The following is a 15,674-nucleotide window of genomic DNA, read 5'->3' on the forward strand; positions in this document are numbered from 1 at the left end:
CGGAATATACGGTACATAAATGGAATGTGAGGGTCTTCCTGCATTGTCCGAAAGCCCAGCAGATGTATCTAGACTCTTGGACATTTCAGAGATGTTGTCCCCAGGTGCATTCAGCAGCATTGCAGGGGCAGTGTCTCTGTAGGACAGTATCTCCGCAGCAGTGGAGGCTTGCACACCGAACCCTTTAAATCACCATTGGAGCCCCGCAGTGCACACTCTGGGTGGCTCTAAAGGCTGAGTGGGGGAGAAGGCAAGGCATGGCATGGCACACATCTGACAGTGCTGAGAGCTGGCTGCCCTCAGCCCTATCCCTTCTGAGTCCATACCCCTTCCTAGAACGTGGATCCTGTCTCCCCTACCTCCTTGCCCAGGGGTTCAGCAAGTCTGTTGCCCTTGTTCAGTGCAGCAATGACAAAACACCTTTCACAAATCTGGGCCCAAATTATTAATGTGCCTAAGTCCCCTTTTCAAAAGTGACTTAGAATCTTCAGAGCCTAATTGCCACTTTATAAATGCCCCAATAATGTTTGAAAATAACTTAAGACTCCTAAGCTACTGAAGTGCTTTTGAAAATTTTCTCCACTCCGAATTCACACCATGGAAACTTGTGGGAATTTCCCATGAATATATATATATATTTTTAAATATCTCATGTCAACAAATGTTTCTTTCCAACTTTGTCTCTCTCCTTCCCTGTCTCCTTTCTCTGTCATGTCAGTCTATTTCCTTATGCTGGCTGGGGAAATCTTAGTTAAACCATAGTGCTGGGCTGCATCTAGATTGGCATGATTTTCCGGAAATGCTTTTAACGGAAAAGTTTTCCGTTAAAAGCATTTTCGGAACAGAGCGTCTAGATGGGCACAGACACTTTTCCGCAAAAGCACTTTTTGCGGAAAAGCGTCCATGCCAATCTAGACGCGCTTTTCTGCAAAAAAGTCCCGATCGCCATTTTCGCAATCGGGGCTTTTTTGCGGAAAACAAATCTGAGCTGTCTACACTGGTCCTCTTGCGTAAAAGCTTTGCGCAAAAGGGACTTTTGCCTGAATGGGAGCAGAATAGTATTCCCACAAGAAGCACTGATTTCTTACAGTAGGAAGTCAGTGCTTTTGCGGAAATTCAAATGGCCAGTGTAGACAGCTGGCAAGTTTTTTCCAGAAAAGTGGCTGATTTTCCAGAAAAACTGGCCAGTCTAGACACAGCCAAGCTTGTGTTTACAGTTAACTACTCAGCCTCTTTTCATCCCCACAAATGCAGCTCACAGCCGCTTTGACCTTAATTCACTATCAAGGACTTGTTTATACAGCTGCTGTCAAGCTATGGCAAACACTTAATACTTATGGCAGGAAGAGGAGGAGGAGAGAGACCCTGTGCCCTGTTCTGGTCAGATATGGCTGTGTGTGCTGAGATACTGGATAGGGTCAAGAGCAATCACAAATTCTATATTTAGAAGCTTCAAGGAGTATCCGAGTTAGTCTGTCTAAGATGAAACTTAAACAACAAATGGTCTGGTAGCACTAAGGAACCAGCTTATCAGCGTTCTATACAACAAACAAAAAAATCAAGGAGATGCTCTCCGCATTAGAAACTATCATAAAAAACCAAGCCTAGTCTATAAAGTGCTACCATTCTATATTTAGAGAGTTGCTGGGTAAGACATTCTTCAGCATGTCTCAGAGTACTGGTAAAGTGAAGCTACTCTTCTTTGTGGAAAGGGAGTATGCATGAAAGCCCTTGATGTATATCTCGCAGGCTGAGAAACCGATCATTTTAATGTTCACTCTTATGGCTTTATGTACTGTGGCACCATCCTGCTAAATGCAGGTTGGAGGAAACTCCCTTCAGAACTTGTCAGTATCCCTGCCACTTGGCAAAATTCAGAAGCTCCCTGTTTTAAACTTTCTGTGATTTGCCTGCAGTGGAGACTTCATGGGGATCAGAGTTCAGTGTGTCAGCCAATTAGGAGCTCTTTCTTTTTGTTCCAAGTCTATGTAATTGCACCAACCATAGGGTATAAAATGGCATCATATTGACTCTCACAAGATCATCAGCAGGTCTGGAAAATGTAGGATATGTCCACAGTTGAAGCTGTTACTTAGAGCTAGTTCTAGTCTTTCTATTGGAGCGTCATAAGAGCTGAACGTTGTTGTGTATCTGCAGTAGCACAGGCAGCAACCTGAGCCAGCTGCCTGAATATCTACTTGTGGGTTTATACTCAGGGTAGCCAGCCTTGCCCATCTCTCACCACTGTCCTCCGTATCATGGCTGTAGTATACTATTATCTTTAGCATACTAGCTCAATGAGAAATAGCATGATTATGTCGCTTCAAGATGGCAATATCACTGCCAGTTCCTAATGTAGACAGATCTTCGGATCTATTGCACAGATCTCTGCCACTAGTGCTAATAGAGTACCTGGTTGTTGTAATAAGTTGTCATCCTGTATGTGGACCAGTACTTAGGGACACTTTGCCAAAGGATTTAACAGCTGACAGAAGAATGGTGAGACTCTGGAATCCTGGTTTCTAGATCAGGCTCAGGATGGGAGTGTACTCTACTGGGCACAGATTCTTCAGCCCATTTCTCCCCAAACTTGAGCGCCTCTATTTTGTCATTTCCAACCTGTCCTTCTACTAGTAGGATGTCTTCCCTGCTTCATGTTCCACTTCAGCTCTCCTTGCAGAGCTAATCCCATTCTCCACTCCTTAGCCTTCTCATTCCAGTCTTTGCCCTACCATTCCCAGTCCTCCCCTAATCCAGGGCCATCTTGTCCCCAGTTCTGCTCTGCCCAGGTGGATTCATGACCAGACTGGACAGAATCTTTAGGGAATATAGCTTCTAAAATCAAAGTTTCTTCTGAGTATGTGCAGACAGTCCCTGCTCCCGCCTTGGGATTTGGGAGGCGCTTCATAGGGATGGGCAAAAGGCACATAAGCTATCCACCTGCCAGACTGAGTAGGATTGGTTTAACCATTTTGACTGAAATTTCCCAGAAAAGTTTAATGAGTGTTGTTGCCAGCCACTCCCATAATATGTACAGTCTACATGTACTTGGCATGGCTAAGCCATGCTGCTGCCCAAGCTGCTGTGGCTGTTTATACTCTATGTGCCTCTATTTTACTCACACTAACTCTTATTGAGCTATCATGAGAATGTGCTAGCTAGCACTCAGGCCCCTAACTTTTCGTGTAGACATAGTCTTAATGATTTCAATGTCAGATATGCTCAGATTGCATGTTACTCTGCAGTATTCTAAAAGCCAGCACTGAAACATCATTCTGGGATCTGATTGACCAGCTGGGTTCTCTCTGGGTCAGAAATCATCACCAGAAACAAGGCTCCAGAAAAGGAGTTTCATAAACACTTCTTGAAAGGAGGCATGAGCTGGAGTGGAATCTAGTTCCCTCTTCTGTAGCTGTGTGGGCTCTGTAGGGCTTAAAAGGTAATATGTTTTATACTGGAATCAGTGGATGTGACTCTGGCTATACAAGGCCAGCAGAACATTTTAGTATGAAGGTGTCATTGCTGCATAATATCTATAGAGGGCTAATAGGAACATAGTTATGAAGAACTTACCCCTGCTTTGATTCATTTTCATGAAAGCAGGATCAGACCTTGGGTCTCTTAAAAGAATAGTGTGGTATTAAAAAAGTTGCCTGTCTTGGAAGGGTAATTGTTTGCAGCCATGTTGGTCCCAAGATACAAGGTAACTTCTTTTATTAGACCAAATTCCACTGGTGAGACAAGATTTTTCATATCTAGGAAAGATACTCCGTGTCACAGCTAAATACAAGGTAGAATAGACTTAGTATAGGTGGTTAACACATTCTCAGGGACTGATCAAGGTGAAGAGGTCTGTTAGAACCTCTGCAATTACAGGACAGAAAATGGGGAGAGAAAGGGGAGGTTAGTGTGTAACAAATTGCTGTAATAAGCCACAAATCTAGGATCTTTAAGACCAAGGTTTGTAGTGTCCTAGCAAAGTTTCATATTTAAGCTTCTAGGATCATGGTTTGAAGACACTGTGCAGGATTCCTTTGAGGCTGAGGACAGAAAGGTCAGATATGAAACAATTACTTTTTTGTGAAAAGTGTTCAGCTACAGGCAATGTGGTGTGTTTTTGTCTTATTTTTTCAGTAAGAGTTCATTCAAGAGCATGGAGATTGTCTGGTTTCACCTACATATCCATTTTTGGGGCAGTTAAGCAACAAAATGAGTATACCACATGTTGTAATAGTCATCTGTCTAGGATCCATGAGTCCTGAAAGGCGTTGTATGGCGAGTATTGATTGTAACAGTAGAGCTATGTCTGCAGGTTTTGCATCTGCTATAGCAAGGTCTGGTGCCATTTTGAAAGATGAGTTAACCTTGCTGGCATGTAAAGCTTTATTTTATCTTTTCTGTCTTGTAAAATCCAAATCACTTTACAATAGAAGATAAATAACGCTCTCCCCATTTTAGAAGTGGAGAAACAGAAATAGAGAGATGAAGAGCTTTGTGGAAGGTCACACAGGAGGTCAAGGACAGTATCAGGAAGGGCCCTTGTCATGATCAGAAGGAGTGCTGACCAGCACCAGATGACTAAGGGGTTAACTCAGGTACCTAGCAAAGATGTCGGTGGGGGAAAAGGGGTTGGGCAATCAGCCAGTAACAATGCAGATAGGAATTTCAAACTGGAACAGAGGGGTTTTTCTCTCTCTCTTCTTTGATATCAGAGCAGTTTCTCCCAGGTATTGAAGGAGAAACTCTCTCCAAGAACGGACTTCTTGAAATGTGTAAGTAGGGAAAAGTTTAGATAGTCCATCAGGGTTTGTTTTCCAGGTTTGGAAATCATGTATGATCTGGCTAATTTTGTCTTCCTCTTTTGTACTAAGGATTACAGCCCAGGGACTTCCTGAGTGTGTCAGCTGTGGCTGTTTGCCACCTAGCCAATTTACTATGCTTGCAACAGGAGTTTTGTTTTGATAATAAAAGTTTTCTTTTTATTCTAATTAATTGGTATTGGTTGATTTTTGTGTCCTTAGGATTAAGTGCCTTGTTACAAAAGTAGAGTCCATTGTTGTCTGTGGATTCCCTCTGTCTGTTTTCCCAACTCCAAGCAAAAGAGAGGGTGGGAGCAGTTGGGAGATCTCTAATTTAGGGGAGTAGATTCCCAAATGTTCTCTCCCTGAAAAGTTTATTTTTATATTTTCTTATAATCACTTGGGTGGTGGCAGTGTGGAAACAATCTTGTCTTTTTTGGATCTCAGGGAGACTGAGATTGAAGAAGTTAGTCTCTGGGAATCAGAGACAGGTTTTGCAGTGTTTATTCTGCTAGCCAGACCCCTATCTCTGCATGCAGTGTATAAGGTTGGGGAATTGAGCCATGACAGACCTCTATTGGGAATTCTGCATTCCTGCTGTTCTAGAGGATGGAGATATTCTAACACATTTGAATATATATGGATTTGTTCTGCATATCAGTCAAAATAAAAGAATACAAATCCATTTGCAGAGACACAACATGCATCTTGGTACCCAGTAGTCTAAAATGTCAGCTTTAAAAGCAAATTCATGAGAATAATGAAATTTTCCAGCTGTAGGAAAATTGGCCCAGCTTGCATCTCTCCTGTCAATAAGAAATATTGGACAATGGATCCATCTGCATGGAAGGGCATAGCATGGGATGAGAGTTGGAAAATAAAACTGAAGGAAAAAGTAGAAAACAAGGAAAGGAAAATGACCTGAATCAAAAAGCCATTGGGAAGATGTGACTTATATGCTGACATAGTATTTCAGTGCTCATAAGAAAGAGTTCTTGGAGTGAGGATTATTCATCACTCTAGAGCTATATAATTTTAATATGTGAAATTGGAGCTACCATGAAAAGGAAATCACTCACTATTCCGGTAACTGAAGCCAAATTATATATCACAAGTCTGTTTAAGAGAGAACATTGCCATGGTCCAAATTGGGTGGCTATAATTCTCCGAGCTTAATGAACATGGGCCGGGTTCTCAGAAATCAATGGTGATGTTACAAAGGGACGCTGTCAAGTGCTTTTTATGGATTTTAATTTCTTTTTCTTACCCTCCATTATTTGTAATAGCCCTTAGGAATACGAGAATAAAACATTCTTCCCTGATAAGATTTTATTTTCCTGTCTAGCACATGCTGCAGATGATTCCTATATCTCCCTCATCCACATTGGATGTTGGAATCAACATGGCTTGTTTATTCTTTATGTGATGCAGGAGAATTTAAGTGATGTCAGCAGTACCCTAGCCTCCATTAGTCACCTGATAAGAGTTCAAATTAGCATCTCTGGCCTTCCTGTATAGCCATTTCAAGAGTTTCATCCATTCTCTGCACTAAAATGGAGGCCAGAAGCCCAATTCTTCCAGCTTCTGTGACATTTCCCAAGAGAGGAGTATGTTCCCTCCACTTTGGCCAAAACCATGGAGGACTGTGTACTTCACCCAGAAGCATGACTGGTGGGCTACTACTGTTGGTTGTGTATCCATTTTTACTCTTATTGAACTTTTACAGAGGGCAGCAGAAAGGTGATTGGATGTGGTCAGTGCACCATGGAATTCATGGAACGTGCAAAGGGAAAGGGACCCTTGTAGACTGTGTAAGAGTAGAAAAGGTTCCATTGTATTATGGCAATATGGATGGAAGATTATGAAAACTCAAGACCTGGTACCTGCTCCTTAACTGCCTCTGTATGACAGAATGAACTCCGAAGGGGGCCATTCTGCAACTAACCTGTATTTACACTCAACCCTCAGGCATGCTAGCTAGCTTAACATCTGCCTGTTCTGAAACATGCTTTAGGGGGGTTTCAGTATACACAATAGGAGGGTTATGGCACAACAGTGCAGCTGAACAGGTGTAGAGTCCACAGTGTAGACTGTGCCTTAGTTTCCCCATCTGTGAAATAGGAATAATACTTCTCTGTTTCACCAGTAATGTGAGTATGAATGTATAATTATGATTGACGTATACTGCTACTGTGCTGAATGGGGACTATGTGAGTAATTCCACAGCATGCCAGGACTTCCTTTCCTTCTGATGATTGCTGTGGAGGTCTACTATGCAAAGACATCAAGAATAATTATTAGAGATGGCTGAATATGACCAGCAACCATCTGCAAAGATTCTTGACTTTCTAAAAGGCTTCGATTCATTCATGCCTCTTTCAGACATCCATCAGCTTGTTTAAACTGGTTAGATTTAATTGCTTAAATATCTATGGAAAATTAGTTTTAAGCTTGCTGAAGGTGCTTGAGAACGTGTGAAAAGAGAATGTGAAATTGGCTTTCCACAAACATTTGCACTGGAATCTGGATGCCAAGGGTTACTGCATTCCTGCAATCACGGAGCAGAAATGATGCCACTTAGCATAATGAAACAGCGCTCACTTTGGATAGCAAGTTGCAGATTTAAAGGTCCCTAATGAAAATACCATCAAATAAAGAAATTTGAGACAATCAGCCTGTGAGTGGATGTTTCTATACAACAGAGGCAAAATCCATCAGACAAATTATTGATTACCAGTTATTCAGTCAGCTTTACCAGGAGATAAATCTCAGTTACTGAAGCTTCGTATTGCCCAGTTCTCTATCCTTGGTACTACTGCTTCTTAACCCTTGTCTCACTCTCAGATCCTTAAGGCAATTTCTCCTCAACCACAGTTACGCTTTAAAATAAAAGCTGCTATTATTTTTTTACTTATTTGTATTACAATGATGTTTAGACGTCCCATCTATGATCAGAGGCCATGGTGTGAGGTGCTGTATGTGCACAGAGTAAGAGACAGACCCTGCCCTGAGGAGCTTAGTCATAACAGACAAAACAGATACAATGATTTATTCCTGTTTTGCAGATATCTACCCAAAGAACAGAGAGGGGAAATGACTTGCCTCAGGTCACACACGAAACCCGAAGGAGCTGGGAATAGAATAACATCTGCTGAAGTCCAAACCCTATGCAACAATACCATGCTTCCTTTGAAATGGCGTAATTCCCTGCCCCTGGCCAAACAAAAAAATCTAATGCATTGATCACTACTTCCTCCTCACAGAGACCTGTTATCTCATTACTTTAATATAGGACAATGCAACTTTCTTTCTGTGACATCTTCCCATAAAAGCTCTATCCCCCTCCAGAAATACTGAGCAGAGGTAAGGAATGAATAATAGTTGGGGGGGGGGGGGGCGGGAGGGAGGAGTGAAGGGGCTGAGGCAAAAGAGAGAAGAGTGGTTTTCAGCAGAGATTTGAAATGAAACAGACTCGATGAAGTGAAGAGATACAGGGAAGCTGTTTCACAGCCCTTTCAGACAGGCACAAGCACACAACTCTGGGGCATGGGGAGCCAAGACAAAAGGGCAAAGAGGCACTGAAAACAAGACCCCCAGGCACTGGGAATGAGCGTGAGTTCTGTTATCTACACCTTCTTCCATCCAATGGGAGCAAAGGTTTTAAATGAGAGGAGCATCGCGTGCTCAGCAAACACCAGCTGCCTTTCAAAAGCTTTTCAATATGCCGTTCTGCTCTCTTCCTACAGCTGCCTGGCTACACAGGCCTGAGAGAAATGAGTGTGCCAGGTAGATGATGACTGGAGGAGAGCAAAGTTCACCCCAAGTGCACCCCCCTGCTAATTAGAACCAGCCTCACACCCTCCAGCAGCAAATGCCAGCTCCTTGCCTGTACATCATTTGTGTGCTTGTTAGCATCTCATTTTGAAATCTTAGTGGTGCTTCAGAAGCTCCTTGCCTGAGCAGTGAGGGCTGTGAACAGAGCAACGCAGGCAAGAGACAATGTCAGTCACTGGTCTCAGGTGGTCTGCCATTTTTGTTAGTGAGCTTTTGCTACTTTTCAGACTCTGTAATTGAGCTCATAATGCCCTAATTAATTATTATTAGGAGTACACGGGAAACTAATTGAATATTCTGCTGTAGACACTTAAGAGCTACATCTGATTTCATTGCCTATTGGTGTTTCTGAGGGGAAAATAAATCAGTTTTCCCACCAGATTGCAATGTACTGTTACAGGAGACTAAGCAATGGAGCAGTGTGGATCAGCCAAGCTCATAATTAATAACAACTCTTGGGTTACCTGTCTAGCTCAAGATGCTATTGTAAGGGTGCTCCTGCTGGCTACTGAATAATGCCAAGTCCCAGTGGCTGACAGTACTGTCATAGCCAAGTCATTGCAGCTGTTAGCCCTAAACATCTAACACAACTATAGGAAAGTGAGTTGGATCCCATTGTTACCACTGAATCCTTGACCAGATTGTGAGTTCTGTATTGCCTACAGTTTCCTTTACTGCTGGTGATGCTGTTAGAGGCTTGGTAATCATATCCCAGGTAGAGTTTGCAGGGCCACTAATTAAAGTTTAAAAAGTCATATTTTTCTTGTAAAAACTGAGCAAGTTGCATCTGGAAACAAGGGGGGGTGGGATTTAAACAAAGAATCCCACATCATTTAAATAATTTTCAGGATGTAGCTGTGAGTGGAACCATACCTGCATACATTCAGATGTTGTGGGTTGTCTATGAAGAGCAAGTGCTGGCCCTTTAGCACTGATAGCAGAAGTCCTCCCTCTCAGAGGTAGTGCCTTTATCTGTGAGCAACCAGAAGGTTGTAACTCTTGCTGAGGATAGTCCTTAGAGAGTGACAGTCACATTTCACAGTGATTTATTTCTGATGGTCTCCATGAGGTGCTGGTGTTGTCTCAGTTGAAATCACAGTGCAATGAAAGTAGTTTAGCACCTTTCATCTGAAGATCTCAAAGTCATCCACAAACAGCTCTTCTGAGTCTGTGTAGCTTTCCTTTACTTTAAAGAATCACTCTGCTGGACTGAGTGGAGTTACTCCAAGTTTCACAAACTACCGCAATCTGCATTTGTCTGGGTGCCTTTTGCATTGTTTGCAAATGCATGTCTTCTCTGTGACCATATGGCTGTTGGAATGCCTGCCAAAAGCACTGTGTGGATATTAGCGTATCTCTCATTCTGCAGACAGAATGTAAATCTATCCATGACTATACTAAGAGTAATGATATACCATGGTCTATGACTGGAAAACCCGGTTGGAAAGGCATTAATACCATTTTAGGTGGCTAGATAGCAGCCGCAGTATAGAACAGCATCCCGGTTTATTTCTGGTATTTCCAGATTGTGACCAGCAGATGTGCAAAGCAGGAGGAAAGGCAAGGGGAAGGAACTTCCCTCTTTACATCCTCTGTGGAAGAGAAAACCCAAGTGGCGATCAGAATCACCAGGCAGAATCGAACCCGGAACCTCTGGAGCTTAATGCATGAGCACCTACCATCTATACTAACAATCAGCTGCTCATTCGCTAAGGCTGTAGAGTAGGCTAACTATTCTCTATGTAAGTGGTCTCAGTGCCAACAGATGGGACAGTATACCACAGCCAGAAGATGTGTGGGTTACACAAGAACTGCCCCAGGTAGCATTACTGGCCTCCCGAAAAGGGGCAGGAGGGCAGAGAAGGACAAGCATGGTCCTGCGTCTCCCACCCCACCAGTTGGCTGGCTATTGACAGGAGGCTCTCACCGCATGTCACTCTCTCTCATATGAGCTCCCACTTGGACACTGTGGCTATGACTAAACTACATTTCTCTTCCGAAAGAGGAATGTAAATGAGCCCGATCGAAAATGCAAATGAAGCATGGATTTACAAATCTTACGCTTCATTTGCATAATCGCGTGAGAGCACTTTTTCGAAAAAGGATTTTTTAAAAGAAACCACAGGCTAGACAGGGTTCTTTCCAAAAAAAAAAAAAAAAAAATCCCTGCCTTTTTTTAAAGAACTCGTACACCTCTTTTTCACGAGTATTGGTTCTTTCAAAAAAGGGGTTATTTTTCAAAAGATCACCATCTAGACTGTGGTTTCTTTTTCAAAACCCCTTTTTCGAAAAGTGCTCTCATGCGATTATGCAAATGACGTGTGAGATTTGTAAATCCATGCTTCATTTGCATTTTCGATCAGGCTCATTTACATTCCTTTTTTGGAAGAGGAATGTAGTTTAGATGTGCCCACACATTACAATGCCCCCAACACAGGGCCATGTGTCTGGAAAGCACACTAGAGCCTACTGTCAAGAGAATCTTTGGCAAACAGTTGCTCTTGTTTTTCCACCATTTTTGTTGCCCCCTGAGCTAGGGATGTTAAAACGTTTAATCATTTTAACTCAAGGCCTGCTGCCCCCCCCACCACCTGGCCTAGCCGTGGCCCTCAGCAGCCAGGGCTGCTACAGTCCAGCACAGCTGGCTGCCGCCAGAGTTCACCAACAACGGCTGATAAACTGTTTAACATCCCTATCCTGAGCCTCTGAGCTTCTCCACCAGGAGAGGCTGCTGCTAGAAGTGGCCGCATAGTGTATCCATGTGCATGAGTGAGGGTGAAAGGGCATAGCAAGGGCACCCATAGATAAGCTGGAGTTAATACAAGTACCTGTGCAGGGGAAGGGTGACTTTGGTGGAGATGGGTGTGTCAGAGCATGGAGGCGGGATTATGTGCCCCAGAGGGGTGGTGTGATACAGAAGGGTGTATTTAGGGGAGAGAAAAGGGTGGTAAACATCTGTGGGGTGGATGTGATAAGGAACGTGGGGGAGGTGAGAAAGGTGGTGTGAAGGATGGGATAGGTGATTGTGAATAAGATAGACATTTGTAGGGGACAGGAGAGTGTAAGGTGTGTGCATGTGGGCAGAATGGTAAAAGTGAGGGAGAGCTCAGTGTTAGAGTGAGGGGACTGTAGGAGAGGGAGGCTATATGTGCAAAGGGGTGGGTTTGAGAGAGTGGGGAGAATATAGGTGAGTGGGGGTGTGAAAGGTATTGCAAGTTGCCCATATAAGGATTAGCAGTGTGTTTCTGCATTACCTGAGATAACAAAATGTGCTTTGAAGCCCTATGCAATGATCTCTCCCTTCAATGGGAACTGAAAGGTTTGGAGAAATAAAAGGCAAGAAGAGAATCTGGCAAGGGAAGGCATAATGCTCAGGGATTTGACAAAGCTTGAAAGGAAGCGCAGGCTTAACAATGGGTATTAATCAGACAAGGGTCAAGCCCTGTTGCAGATGGCGTTCCAAGCCAAGCTGAAATGGTTAGCACTCCGCCATGGGCAGCTGGTCTCTGACAGAGAAGGAGAATGTAATATGATCCTGTTTAGCCTAGCTTCCAAAGCAAAGGAGTCATTCATGAATTGGAGACAGGGCTGAAACCAGGCCAGCATTGGCAGGCAGCGGGGTATTTTCTGTCTTTCGCGCCTATGGTCCTATGGATCTATTATTTCATTCATCCCGCATAACACGTGTCATCCTCTACAGAGAATGATGTTGCTTTCTTGGAACTTCTATAGCCTCTATTTTATTTAGGTGGATTTTAAAAAAGTGTAGGGAGTGGAGAGGCTCCCTCTATTTTATAGTTATAGTCACATGGGAAGCCTGACTTTTTTTTTTTCAGGCTTAGGTGCCGATATTTGGTGTCCACATCCCACGTGGAATCCCCATCTGGAAAGATGGTCTGGGATTTGGGTACTACGGGCTGATATCTTAGCTTGTAGGATCTCTTCACATCACTCCAAATTTATATTGATGTGAGACTAGAAAATGACTAGTCTCAGTGAAGGAAGCCTTATAGTAGGAAGGCAGAGAGACTTCCCATTCTTCCATGCTCTTTCACAAAGACCTTGCATGACTCTCTTGGCCCATTAGCAAAGATTGCTTGGGTGCCCCTTGCTAGGCAGTCTGAGGAGCTAGCTGCCTATTCCAAAGACCTCAAAATCCCAACGTGCTCTTCTGGATGTCTCTGGGCTAGATTGCGTGTGGTATTGGTGCTGGTACAGGAGGGTAAGGTGCTGTGAGAATGCCCACTCAAGCCCCTTTGTGGGTGCACAGAGGTACTAAGTGCTACACACCCACTTAACCTCTTCCTGAAGCAGGTGGGGGAGGATAGGCTGTACCTTCCCAATGCATTGACAATCCGAGGCAATACTGTGAGGAGGTACTAAAGTAAACTATAGCAAATGTTCCCTCCCCCCACAGAGCAAGGAGTGAACAGGAAGGCAACTATTCCTAAGGCCACTGTTCCTTCCTCACAATGCTCCTGGAGTGATGCCTCCATTCATTGCCCCTCACTATGGGCTGTGCTCTAGGGAATTAATATGGGCTCGCATCTGGGTCCTACAGAGCTCTTTCACAGGCTCTTTCAAATGTTGGTATAAATGATCTATTTATCAAAAAGTGTTCAGAAAACAGGAGGGGGGCTGTTCCAAGTGACTGCTGCAGCCCCCCAGCACTACGGAGCTGTCATGTCCAGTGCTTCTCTGAGATATTAGAAGACTTAACTATGCCATGGGACCCTGGTGCTTTTGTAACTCACACACCTAGGCTATGTCTACACTCGCGGCTTCTTGCGTGAGTAATATGCAAATGAGGCTAAGTGTGGAATATCACCAAGCCTCATTTGCATACCTAATGAGCCACCATTTTTTTTCAGAAGAGGCTCTTGCGCAAGAATGAGTGTCTACACTGCCCCTTCTTGCGCAAGAAAAACCCTCTTGCGCAATGCCGTTACACCTACTACTTTTCAGGAAGAACGGCATGGCGCAAGAGGGTTTTACTTGTGTAAGAACGGGCATTGTAGACGCTCCTTGTGCAAGAGCCTCTTCTGGAAAAAATGGTGGCTCATTAGGTATGCATGGCTCATTAGGTATGCAAATGAGGCTCGGTGATATACCACGCTTAGCATTATTTGCATATTACTCACGCAAGAGTGTAGACATAGCCCTAGTGTGGTTACTGAGCAATGCAGTTGCACCTAGACCACAGCAACAGTTAAGACCAAGAGACGTCTATAGGATGGGCTGGGAGCCAGCTGACTTTTAGCTCAGAGGGTAGAAGCTCCTATACTCTGCTCCAGAGGTCCCAGGTTCAAATGCGCCTAGTGGTGGTTACACTCTTTTCAGAGGTGTGTCATCTCACTGTGCAGTGGTGATGAAGGAAGTTAAGACACTTAGGAACTAGGAAGGATGATAGGCCATAGTCCTCCACGGTCTGTATTTCTAATCCCGTTCACTGTACGCTGTTATATCCCCTTCACCTCAAAACAACCCCTCAGTCCAAGGTTCTTGTTGGATTTCCAGTCACTGCCAGGCTCCCAGCTGCTGATATTGCATGAAGGGGGTGGGGAAGGGTTTCCACGTTCTGGAAGGCTCAGTCTGCCAGGGCATTTCTGGAACACAACCTTGCATTGCTGTGGCTCTTGTTCTGGCAAATACCTCAACTCACAATTCCCAATTCTCCCTGTATGCACCAACTTGTCTGTCCTGTGCAGCTCTCCAAACTGTTTCTGAATTGGAATCCAAATGGTGAATGATGAGCAATTTTATTGGTCTAGAGCCGAGAGCTTGAATGGCATTTAACAGGCAGGTGCAGCAGCATATGGGCCAGATGCTGATTTCAGTTACATGGGCCTAAAAATGTAGTTCTTCGTTAACTCCTTGGGATCATCCCTTCTAGGAGACTCACAATCTTGCCTTTCACCTTGTCTTCTCTGCATCACTTTTCCCCCGCTGTCTCTTGTCTGCATGACTTTACAGTGGAATGTTTCAACTCCCTCTGAAAAGTAATGGATTCTGATTACAATTTTCCTAGAAAGTGAAGATTAAAATATATGGTGTGTCAAATCATATATTTTAACTGTCATGTAAACTCTACGGTTTTGTAATATCCTTTTATAATATTATCATTCACTTTATCTACTGTGCCATAAATTTCAGGCACCTGCTGTCTGGAAATGTATTATGCTCGATGGGCTCTTCCTGGGAAAACTTCTGGGTTCTTTCCACCCCCTCTTCAGAAATGAGCAATGCAAGCCTTTGGCTGCTGCTTGAATAGCCGTGGATGTCCAGGTGGAAACCACAGGAATAGACTATTGGTGTTACATGCTGCCATATGCCAGGATTGAGAGAGCCATATGGGCATGTAGGCTGTATCTGTAAGAGAATGGGTACATGCGGAGGATGAAATATCGCCCCGTCTTAGATTATTAGGTATTACACACCCATTTCAACATACTCCAAGTTCCAGATCCTATATATTCTGTGCCTCATAGCAGTGAAGTCCTGAGTTCTCAATCTGATGGGCTAGTTCAACTCATATGCATAGGTGGCAAGTTTTATGGGCCCATGGTGCCCATGTTCCACAAATATTCAGGAACGTGGACTTGACTCCACCAGTGTTTGGGCTTATATTTTCAGAGTCATCCTGTCCATAGGAAAGAATAGGACAACTATCCTGGATGCCACGCTTGCGGGGGGGAGGGGGGGGGGGGCTGTGTTTCAGGGGGATGTGGGATCCGGACAATCTGTGGGGTTAGTGGAAGGGCCTGGAATCAGGAGCAGCAAGTAACTCTGTCCCAAAGCACAGGGTCTGGGGCGGTTGCCCTGTTCTGTCCCATAGATGGTACGTCTCTACTTGAACCCACTCGGGGCATCACCAGAAATTATACAACCTGGTGCCCATGCATATAAGGTTTAATTCAGCATGGGAACTTCCTGCTTATGCCCATGTGGGGTGGATTCTCTATGTGGAGCAACATCCAGGACTGGGACACTTTGGGTATGTCTAGACTGCATCCCTCTGTTGGAAGAGGGATGCAGATTAGG

General features: G+C 44.0%; 1 long non-coding RNA gene across 3 annotated transcripts in view; it reads left to right on the forward strand.

The window, feature by feature from the left end:
- The window catches only part of LOC112544577 (uncharacterized), a 35,691-nt gene extending 27,643 nt beyond the window's left edge, over positions 1-8,048 (forward strand). For all 3 annotated transcript variants that reach the window (XR_012902386.2, XR_003087922.3, XR_012902385.2), the window contains one exon: positions 7,865-8,048. This is a non-coding gene — a long non-coding RNA (uncharacterized LOC112544577). The remainder of the gene's footprint in view (positions 1-7,864) is intronic.
- Positions 8,049-15,674: the final 7,626 nt, after the last annotated feature.

Source organism: Pelodiscus sinensis, chromosome 3 (assembly GCF_052426305.1).
Source record: "Pelodiscus sinensis isolate ZL-2025 chromosome 3, ASM5242630v1, whole genome shotgun sequence".
Taxonomy (NCBI): Eukaryota; Metazoa; Chordata; order Testudines; family Trionychidae; genus Pelodiscus; species Pelodiscus sinensis.